Here is an 11,690-nt window from a genome sequence, read left to right as displayed (position 1 = left end):
AAATGGAGATGTAAGGTATTTCGAAGGTTTCACTGCTCAGGTTGGTTTTTAAGTTGTGTTTCTTGGTTGTGAGTGCGCACAGACTAGTTTTCTGTTCTCCTTTGTGTTATGGCTTTGTTGTGAAGGCTTTTTAACTGTTGTGACTGATCCCATCTGGGACAAAACATTTAATTATTATAACCCGTCCAAATTTTTTTCCAGTGAGAAAGTGTTCAAATTAATAAAAAGGACACAGCTACACAGTCTGAAAGATAATTAAGCTCGATATTGTTTATATGCAAAGACGCCTGTCCTTGTTGCTAATAATTGATGTTAATTTAAGAAAATTGTATGTCTGTAGTTTTATTATACGAGAACCAAAAGACATAAAGTAGAAGTTTGTAGTTTTAATATCTGGCACCCATGTTTATCTTGTAAAATTTTGGTCGTTTTAACAAATTGTAAACTGAAAGCAGTGGTTTTGTGCACTACGATGTGAGCGTTTGCATGTCTTTGCGCTTTGAGTGAACTTTGAACCTAACGCATAAATCCACATTTTAGGAATGCATTTTTATTTTCAGTCACACAATATTGTTTTGACATTGAGATAATTATGCCAGCTGTGTCCACAAGAGGGAACTAGATATTTACTTCATATCTACCGGTAATAATTATCCTAAGGAACTCACTGTTCAAATGTATGTTAAAACGATTTATTTAACTATTAATTTCTGATGCCATTGGCCTTGTTTTGGACAAACTCAGGTTGAAATGCATACTACTGTATTTTTATGTTGGCTACTAATTTGGGATATTATATACTTGCCCCTGATGGTACATTTATAAAGACTATGTTTTCTCGGTAGCACTTTGTACATTATATCATTTTAAATATAATATCAGGTATGATGATAATTTATCCCATAGCCATTGACCACTATATGTTTTTTGATCCAATTAAAAAATAACAGGTTTTAATGCACTTAATCAACAGAAATTCCATTGAGTATTTTTATAGTAATGACAAAATGGGATTTTCAGACTACTGGTATTTTGTTATTGATCTTTCTGTAAACCAAAAAAAAAAAAAAGTCCATCTTAAGCCATTTTACAAAGTCACATAGCTTACTGACTTTTATTTTTGTAAAGATAATAAAAACAAAAACTGCCACTCAGATCTGAAGATGCCTGTATGAACATAAGATGTCGTGTGACAAATGTTTTATTCCGCCTTCAGCGTACTGACACGTGTTTGTAGAGTTACCGTAAGTGGATTTATCTCACGTTTTATGAGCAGAAGATCTTAAGGTGGATGTTTTATGTTTTCATGGCATTTGGTATATGGGTAAAGTAAACCGTTTTTGGTTAATTTTAAACAGATTCTTGCAACTCGCCTGATCATTTGGCACTTCTTGTTAGAATTCAGTAGTAATATGAAATGCAGATGATAAATCCTCTAAAGGATTTTTGATTGTGTATATTTTATTTTGAATCAGAATGTGAAACAATGGCTATTTTGCATTTTACAGTGAACAACCGTAAAAGCCCTTATTCTTCTCTTTTTGCACCAATACTTTGAGCTGTTCAGTCATGCAATGAAGGAAATCTGAGCTTAGCTTCAAATGTGCAAGTAGTCAATAAAAACATGTCAGTAAAACAAGCTAACATCTGCATTTCTCTCTATATTTTGTCTTGATTTCATAGATTTTTACTGAAAAAGAACAGCTTTTCAGAATAACCTAGGAAAGTCTTTGAGTTTTTCCAGTATGTTTCTGTACAACTTTTATATTGTCTTTTTTTCCAATAGGTTTTCCCATATTTTCTTCTGAATGGGGTTCACAAACTTCCATAAAAATCACATTTTCTAATGAAGCACCCAGGGAGTTTGGACATTTCTGATTTATTGCAGTTGCACTGTAAGATGATATGTTAGACAAACACAACAATTGGTATGAATCAGACACCCAGAGCACATAAAATTGATGTTAACAATAATGAAGCAGTGATTTACTGGCTGAGAGGCCAGACACTGAAAAACAGATTCCAGTCTTGGTGGAAGTGGAACACCTCATTCCAAATCTGTACTTACCATTAAAACATATAAACTTTTATATGTCATACACCGTGTAATCTATTTGTGAAACCGTTGCATGAAAATAAAAACCTTGTTTACACAACTGAACTTAAAGTGAGAGTGAGGAGACCGAGACAAAAAGTGCTGCAAACAAATCGTACTGTTTATTAATTATCTCTGGAAGAAGGAAGTGGATGCATGCATCAGGGTAATTATCTCCCATTTTTTTCAACAACTTACACTTATTGAGAAGAGATGGAAAGCCTAAAATGTCATTTTAATTTACATGCTATATAAAAATACATGATTCAGTAGAACAGCTTTTTTACACAGCAAATGCCCTAATGTGAACCATTTCAAACCAGTATGTTGCAGAAAAAGAATATCTTAATTATGTTTGCAAATCCCGGCCCCGACAACATCAAAATTGTGGGTGGGGTAGGTGAAACACCCACACTTGCCCCCACCCTCATTCGCCCCACTCTGGGCCCATGAGCAAGGCCCTTAACCCCCACCATGTGCTCCCTAAACAGGTCTCTCTTGAAAATGAGTTCTCGTGGCTCAATGAGACTAACCTGGATAAATAAAGGCTAAATGAAAAATGAAAATGTACAAGTCAAATGGGGTACAGTTTTTTCATTGTGCTGTCACATGTACAATAGGTGAATACAATAGGTAATATATTTTAAATGTAAGAAAAGGACTGGATCTTTACGTTAACTCTACCTCTACCTTTACTCATGCATTAAATTGCTCTGGTTATTCAAATTTCCTCTTGCAGTCTAAAATACACGTTAGATTATTGTAAGTATCCTAGTCTAAACTGACCCGACTTATACTGTAGGTGGTTGAATACATGGTTGTCTGTGTGTCATTTGTCTTTTTGTTAACTCTGCCATGGACTGGTGCTCCATCTTGGTTTTCACCTTGCTTCTCACCTGCTGACTGCTGGGTTACAGAAAATGCATATGCAGGCTGTCAATATAACTGTAGATCCAGCCATCCATCTCATTCAAAATCTGGTTGCAGAAGCAACAGGTCCATGAGAGAAACCAAGACATCCCTCTCACCAGTGATGCTTTTCAGCTCATTCTGGGGCACTTGGAGGTGTTCCCAGGCCAGAGAAGATGCACAATCCCTCCAGGGACTTCTGGGTCTTTCCCGGGGCCTCCTACCAGTGTGACATGCTTGGAAAATCTCTAAATGGTGGCGTCCAGGAGGCATCTTAATCAGATGCTTGAACCACCTTGACTCCAAAACACTTGATGGCAAAACGATTGCATCAGGAAACTCACCCGGAAAAGGGAAATTGGTGCACCTCCCTGTAGCCAGGCCCGAGGGAGTTTGCTGGTGAACATCTGGTGTTTGAGTTTGGCTCCTGGGGCTCTGTCAGGCCAAGCCCAAAGAAAGGACAGGAAGCCACCACCTTGTGGGCTCACCACCTGTGGGAAGGTTTGTCAAGGTTGGGTGCGATGGATGCCAGGCAGCAGGCAAGGGAGGTTCCCTGGCCATGCTGACTCTTGGCAGCATAGACTGGCTCTAAAGATGTGGAATGTAGAAGTAAACTTTAAAATATTTGATTGTTTTCTATGTTTTTATGATAGGTCATTTGTTTTACCTAATAAACACTTTTTTTTGTGACTTACTCAAGACCAAAGATAAGTCCAACTAGTGCACAACTCCACCAATCTGGTTTTTAGTTCTCTAGAGCCTTAAAGGCAAGTTCCTTGAAGGTTTTCTACTAACATCACCTGAATCAGTCTAATGATATAAAAGGAAAAATCTACAAATATATCAACACTGATTGAAAGATTTGGCCTCAATTACCCCAGTGTTTGGATGAATCAAGAAACTTGTTTTATTAAAAAAAAAGTTCTCATATTTCCAAATTTAGTGATGGCAGTATCTTTATGTGGAATGGTTTTTAACAGGAGATTGTAAGTGGAAATCATTTCCAATGCTGTTATGATTTCACGAAAAGCTTTGTAAATTAGAAATGGTTGTCTCTTTCTATCCTTGAAAATCAGTTTTGGCGCACTTCTCCAAACCCATACAGTTTGCTTATAATTGTCCAAATAGTGGGCAGCACGGTGGCGCAACTGGTAGAGCTGCTGCCTCTCAGCGAGTAGGTCCTTGGTTCAAACCCCGGTCCGGGGGCCCTTCTGGGTGGAGTTTGCATGTTCTCTCCGTGCATGCGTGGGTTTTCTCCCGGTGCTCCGGTTTCCTCCCACAGACCAAAAACCATGCTGATTGGTAACTCTAAATTGTCCCTAGGTGTGAGTGAGAGAGTGAATGGTTGTTTGTCTTGTTTATCTCTATGTGGCCCTGTGATGGACTTGCAACCCATCCAGGGTGTACCCCGCCCCTCGCACAGTGATTGTTGGACATGGGCACCAGCGACCCCTGTGACCCAAAATGGAATAAGCAGGTAAAAGATAATGGATGGATGGGTGTCCAAATAGTTTCTATCCTTTAAACCACAGCTGTCAATCTCTGGTACTCCGGGGACACTATCCTACATGCTTTCCTTGTTTTCTTGTTCCTACACTCCTAATTTAAATGGCCCAGTTACCTCTTCAGTATGCCAACAAGTTTTCCAAAAACCTGTAAATAACCAACTCATTTAAATCAGGTGAGTTGAAGCAGGCAAACACCTGAAATAGTCCAGATAGTTGCCCCTGCTTTCAAATGAATGCATATACAGAATTCAATGGTTGGAACTCATGAAAGCTGACAGTTGTGAATTTTGCATACAACTCCCAACCTCCCCCGTTAGACGACAGAGTTATATAAAGTTGTCACATGTCAGATGGACTGGAATCAGTGTTGTCAGTGAATGAAATGAAGGCATCAATTTTGTTTTCTCCAAACTGTACTTGGAATAGCAAATTGGTAGTGTGCAAATTTTTTCTAAAGCAATGAGGTGGCACTGGGAAGAGCAGGTTTCTAGCAATGCTGAATCTTCATTTCCTCAACCTACTTCTGGTGTGTTCGGCAAAGCCTTGTGGCTTGAACAAGGCTGCCTAATGATGACATTCAAATGAAAAGACAGCCAAGGAGCTCATTATGTGTAATTTTCAAAAAAGCACTGCCCAACAAGCCCAGCCGATTCAGTGGAAATGCTAAGTTGAAACACAGAAAATTGTGTAGGTTGAAAAAGTAAAATCATCTTCAGCTTTTCACTTAACATGCTTGAGTCTTTAAAGCCCTGCTTTTTCCAGACGTAAGATAAGGGCTGACCAAGACCAAAGCAGAATGGTTTAACCACTTTCCATTCAAGTGGCCAGGTTTTGCGTGGACATTAAAATGCATAAGCTGAGTTGGGTTAAGTTCTTGGCTCTTTAATTAAGTGTAGTTTTGCTGAACCCCCTAAACACGTAAACTCCAATCAGCCCCTATGCCACACCCTAGGTCAATGGATGCCTAGCAGTCCCATAAAAGGGACCAAAATAACCTGGACTCGAATGGAGATGATGTATTGATGGGTTTTCAGGAGAATAAGCTAGACGAGGGGGATGACTGATGACGGTCTTTCCACTCATCTGGGCTGGTAATTAAACTTTCTGTGAAGTGATGAAAGCATCTGGGATAAAAATAAAGCCCATTCTTCAACAATCACAGTGCAATTGTGGGTTCTCGAAAAAGGTTTGGGGGACCAAGTTTCTAGGAGAGGTGACTCACCAGCATAATTGCAAAACCATCCAGTTTTACCACCAAAAGAAGTCAAATATAGAGCAAGAAACAGAGTAAAATTCCAAGGTGTGTCCCAACCACAGATAAAAGCATTATCTGACAATTTTGTCTTAGATATTGCTATTTGATTTGACTTACTTAAACTAGACAAAACAGTGTTATAGTATTTATACACCCGTAATTATTGGAAAGTAGACTTCATAGAGGAACCATTTTGGATGTGTTTTCCATGTATCTCTGTTCTATCTTATTAATTTTCCATAGAAAGATTTTGCCATTGTTCTCGTTGTTTTATACAGTTTTTATTAGGACTCTTGAATCTGCCTCTTTAATGGTCGTCTGTTTCATCTTGCACCCTGATTAGATTCAAACAGTGCTTGTAAAACCACTGTCTCCACTAAAATTAGCAGATGGTTTGGCTGTCAATAAAAGGCTATGTCATTAGTCAGGCTTTTAGGCAGCAAAAGCTGGAGACTTATGACTTCTGTGGTGTCGTTATCAGCAAGACAACAGGCAGAGCATCGTCAGTTTGGAGAATCCAATAATTTTCATAAAAGAGTCAAGCTAATCAGAAGGCAGACGTAAACTTGCTCCAGAGAACATTTAAAATAACTAAAACCTCAAGACTTTACAGTGATTCAAGCAAATAGTGTTCTTTAAGCTTCTTCATGGCGTCTCTTTTCCATCCATCCATTTTCTTTACCCGCTTATTCCATTTTGGGTCACGGGGCTCACTGGTGCCCATGTCCAGCAATCACTGTGCGAGGGGCGGGGTACACCCTGGACGGGTCGCAAGTCCATCACAGGGCCACATAGAGACAAACGAGACAAACAACCATTCACTCTCTCACTCACACCTAGGGACAATTTAGAGTTACCAATCAGCCTAACATGCATGTTTTTGGACTGTGGGAGGAAACCGGAGTCCCCGGAGAAAACCCACGCATGCACGGAGAGAACATGCAAACTCCACCCAGAAAGGCCCCTGGACCGGGGTTTGACCTGCTCGCTGAGAGGCAGCAGCTCTACCAGTTGCGCCACCGTGCTGCCCGCGTCTCTTTTCCATCAGGTGCTATTTTTATTTTAGTTTCTGACTGTTAACACTACAGATTGGATGTGCTAGGTCTGCTTCTGTTGCACCTGATTATTTTGATAATTTCTCCCTTCCCATACCTTTACCCATTTTTTGGTTGCAGTGGTCATTGGAGCAAATCCCCAACAGCAAGTGTGAAAGAGTCACAAGTTCATCACAGGGACACATAGACAAATGACACAAACAACCATTAGAGACTATTCCAGTAAATCTAACATGCATGTTTTTGGTTTGTGGGAGTGTGCGGCGTACCCAGAGAAAGTCTATGCATGCACGGAGAGAACATACAGAACCCCCAGGAAGAAGCCAAGACTAGATTCAACTCTGCAGTTTTCTCGCTGAGAGGTGACAGCTCTACCAACTGCACCACCAAAACTTTTTCACAGATCCCCATTTCAAATTTGAACAGTTTTTTTGACAATGCCCTACTTTTCACTCAATCTTTATTTATACAGGTTAGTCTCATTGAGCCACGAGGACTCATTTACAAGAGAGACCTAAAGTCTGCAGAAAGACTTTAAGTTGCTCATCAGCATTAACTCTTTTTTTTGGGGGTGGGGGTGTAATAAACAGCTGTATTTAGCTTTAGTCCCAAGTGTGCTACATTTGGAATTGTCTTACTGGTACCAGGCAAAGTGGAGATAATTATTTGCAGGTTGGCCTTGTTGTCCTCAAAAGCTCCAAACTTTTCCTCCCATCCTTACCCCACACACAGCAGCCAGCTTGACTTCTGTTTCTGGCAATTTTTGTGTAATTAAATGCAATTTTCTCACCCACACGTCACATGCCTCAATTTAAATGTGTCGCCAGCATACTGTCGCCACTAATGACCATAGTGGGCACTTCAGACTTAAATGTTTACAAGCTCATTCTGAAAGGTAAAGGTCCACATGTAGGCTTGATTTAAATGAATCTTCAGAGGATCTATGACTCATTTGATATTAAACTCTTCACACAACATTTAAATGTTTGTTCAATAGTTGCTCAGGCATCTTATTTCCAAATAGTTGTTGGGTGTTTAGTTTCACCCCAGTTAAATGAACCGAAATCCACCCTGTCAAGATGCAACATTTGTTTCTGCTCCATCAGTAACTTTATTTTCCAATGTTAGTTTCCTCATAGACTGCAAGGCAAAAAATAAAAGTAGATATTTGCACTGAGCTATCAAAGATGGTTTTTAATTGTTTATGTCAGTGTGAAGCATCTTAGCATTCAAGCAGTTTTAAAATGCAGCCCTTGAGTTTTTCAGTAGGAGGAATGACTTGTTTTTGGTGTGGTACAATGTGGGAGACAGACAGCAAGCGTCAATGTGCTATTTTTCTCATGACACACTAATTTCCATAAACAAGCCTACCCTGCGCTCTCTCTCGTGTCAGCTGCATGGAGGATTGCAGTAAAAAGAATGGCTCACATCCAAGTCAGGCTTTCTTTGGCACAGCTCTGCTTTTTCAAGGTTTATCAGGGGCCTCTCTGAAAACATGCAATTCCCCTCGTATAAAAGTCTAACTTCTTCCAACTTTACGTGCAAAACCGTAACGCGTGATGTCATTACATAAAACAACAACTTTTGGAAGTTGCCACAACTGCCATTCACTGCCAAAAACAATGATTAAATAGGGGAACCACTTTAAATAATCTAATGTTTCAAGGTTATTGATCTTTTGTTAGAAAAAAAAAACACCTCATGAATTACTATTTTTAGCTTCAAAGTTTATGTTTAAAAATGTTAACATGCGATGACATTATGGGTAAAGAAATATGCAAGCAGTTACCATGACTACCTTGTTATAAAGGAGGCTTTTAAGCAAGGATGGAAGAATGAGTTGGTGGGAAACAGTTCCTTTTAATAAGCAAAGATGAGAAGGATAAATGAGATGGAGCATTTGGTTTCAAGTTTAGCTGAAGCCCATATGTAATCTGATGAAGAATGAAAGCCACATTTGGGATTTAAGGCTTATACCAGAAATCTGATGTGTATACCAGAGGGTGAAAACCAAATGAGTACAATGAGATGCTGAAGTGGGACCACAGTGACCACAAAATTGGTACCACCTTCCTCTAATTTCAATAAATCCATTGCATTTTATTTGATCAATTCCAAATAGTGCAGCAGTTGCTCATGAAAACTTATATTAAAAATCGAAGAATCCTCTTGTGGATGAAGCTTGCACATGCAATCTGCACAATTAAATACTTGTGGGTGTATCTAACAAATTGGCAATAAAAAAAAAAACTTTTTTGGGCCTTAAGGGCTGTCTTTTATTGTTTGTTTTGTTTTTAAATAATTTGAACACAAGTCAATCAGGAACATGTGAAGTAGATTTGATTTGAATTACAACTCAAAAAGCCCGGGATCCACTCACAGATTTCTAATCAGAGCTGTGTTTAAAAAGCATAAACAGCAACTTATTGTGATGTAATGTAATTTTAAAATGTTGTAAGGGGTCAAAAAGTATCTGGTGTTTTACATGACTATTTAAATCTTATAACATAAGTATTGTGATAATGTTTATTTTGCACTGGTGCTCTACAAGGATGTGTTCTGAGCCCCATGTATGTGTGTCTATCCATTGCTCCAAAATGTCATTGTCAATGTCAATTTATTTATATAGCACATGCAAATAACAAAAGCTGACCAAAGTGCTTTACAGTTAAGACAGATAAAAATAATAAAAAATGCATCTAGTGCCACTCAAAACATAAGAAAGTTAACAGTAAACACAACACACAGTAACAATAAAATCAGCTCAAAATTTGTTCTCAGAATATGTGTGGATCAAATGCCAAGGAATACAGAAGAGTCTCCAGCAAAGATTTAAAAGTCTCAACAGTCTGAGCGGTCTTTAAATTCTCTGGTAAACTGTTCCACAATTTTGGAGCAGCAACTGCAAAAGCCCGATCACCTCTGGATTTCAGTTTGGATCTGGGGACATCTAAGAGGAACTGGATGGTAGACCGGAGTGCTCTTACTGGAGTGTAGATGTTAATACGATCACATAAATAAGATGCGGCCAGAACTTTTAAGACGTTATAAACAAGAAATAAAATCTTAAAATCAATCCGGAAGTGGACAGGAAGAGAGAAGCCTGGACAGGGGTTATGTCTTCATATTTTCTAGTTGCTGTTAAAAGACGAGCTGCTGCGTTCTGGACCATGGAATTTGCTGATGACCCTGTAGTGCTTAGTCTTTTCTCTAATAATGTTGAGAAAGAAAGCCGAGTACTTTCCCACCACATGCCAGGACAACAATTGGTTTCTAAAGCTAGTTTCTCACTTAGCTGCAACTGTTGGAGAGTATTTACTGAAAAGCATTTCTGACGTATTCTCTAAATTGTTTCAAAATGTTTTCAAAGTTCTCAGTATTTTCTCTTTAAATTGTTGCATTTGATTTAGTTTTGGGAATTTGCATGTTCTCTCCGTGCATGTGTGGGTTTTCTCCGGGTACTCCGGTTTCCTCCCACAGACCAAAAACATGCATGTTAGACTGATTGGTAACTCTAAATTGTCCCTAGGTGTGAGTGAGAGAGTGAATGGTTGCCCCTTTTCCATTAGTACCGGTACGGGCCGACTTGACCCTACTTGGCCCGGTTCTGAGGCTTTTCCATTAGTACCGGTACTTAGCACCTGTTACTATTTTCAGTACCCTTGGCTCTGTGGTTCTAACCCGTACAAAGAGGTACAAAAACGTGACGTCAGAACACTGTCGGTCACTGATTGGTCGGGGGCGGAGTCGGGGGTGGAGTCACTGGATCCTTCAGAAATGTTTCAAAACAATAATCCGCCATTTGCAATTTTTTGGACTGAAGCAGCGGCTAGATTTATTTTAAAGATTTTTAAAACAATACTGACAACATCTTGGTCTAATGCTGATGTACTGGCATTTTTTGTGCTTGGTGGCCAACAACATAATTCAGAGCAAGCTGGATGGAGCTCTGCTGGTCTACCCTGATCCTCCCTCCGGAGCCTCGGAGCGCCAAGCCGGGCAGGGCGTCATCTCCCCGGCTCCAAGTTCAGCTGGTCACCGCGGAAGATCCTTTGATGTGCCGACTCGGAGGCTCGGGTTCCGGATACCAGCCTTGTGTGCTCAGAGCTCCGCTGGTCACTGCGAAGCTGGAGATGGGGACTCGCAGATGGCTGTTGCGAGACCCCGGCCGCGCGTAATCATGAAGGCTGAATCCTGATCCCACCCGGCAGTCAGACGGACGGTGGAAGCGATTTTTAAATAAAATAATATTTTGTTTTTATACAAAAAATGTTTTAAAAAGTTGCTGAAGCGATTTAAAAATGATTATTATTTTTTTTTACACGTAAAATGTTTTTTAAAATCACTTCCACCATTGGTCGCAGACCCGTCTTTGCCCGCCTGTCTGCGCGGGTCGGGCCTTCATGATTACGTGCGGCTGGGGTCTTGGAACGGCCTCTGTGAGTCACCAGCTGAGCTGGAGCTGAGAAGATGAGCCTGCCCGTCTCCGGAGGAGAGGATCGTCATAAAAAAATAATATATATATATTTTAGCGTTGAAGATTAAAAAAAATAAATAAATAAACGGTGCCAGCTTCATCATGAAATCCTGTTTTCACTTTAACGACCTTCAGTTCAACTTTATTTTAACTCACAAATGTACAAATCACAAAACAAGAACTTTAAAGCAAAACTAAAAATAAAATGTATATATGTGAACAAGAAAGAAAACCACACATTTAAAATGAGCATTAAAAGTAGACACAATGAGTGCAAATACATCAAATGATGATGGAATGATGTTCAATGTTTGTGCTGATGTTCAATGTTTTATGTTATGAGTGCTTAGTGTATATTTAGTTGATGTTTTTCTTAGTTCATATCTTAGAT

The sequence above is a fragment of the Nematolebias whitei genome, chromosome 20 (assembly GCF_014905685.2).
Source record: "Nematolebias whitei isolate Nwh7 chromosome 20, NemWhi1, whole genome shotgun sequence".
NCBI classification, from domain to species: domain Eukaryota; kingdom Metazoa; phylum Chordata; class Actinopteri; order Cyprinodontiformes; family Rivulidae; genus Nematolebias; species Nematolebias whitei.
Note: the sequence above shows the minus strand (reverse complement) of the source record.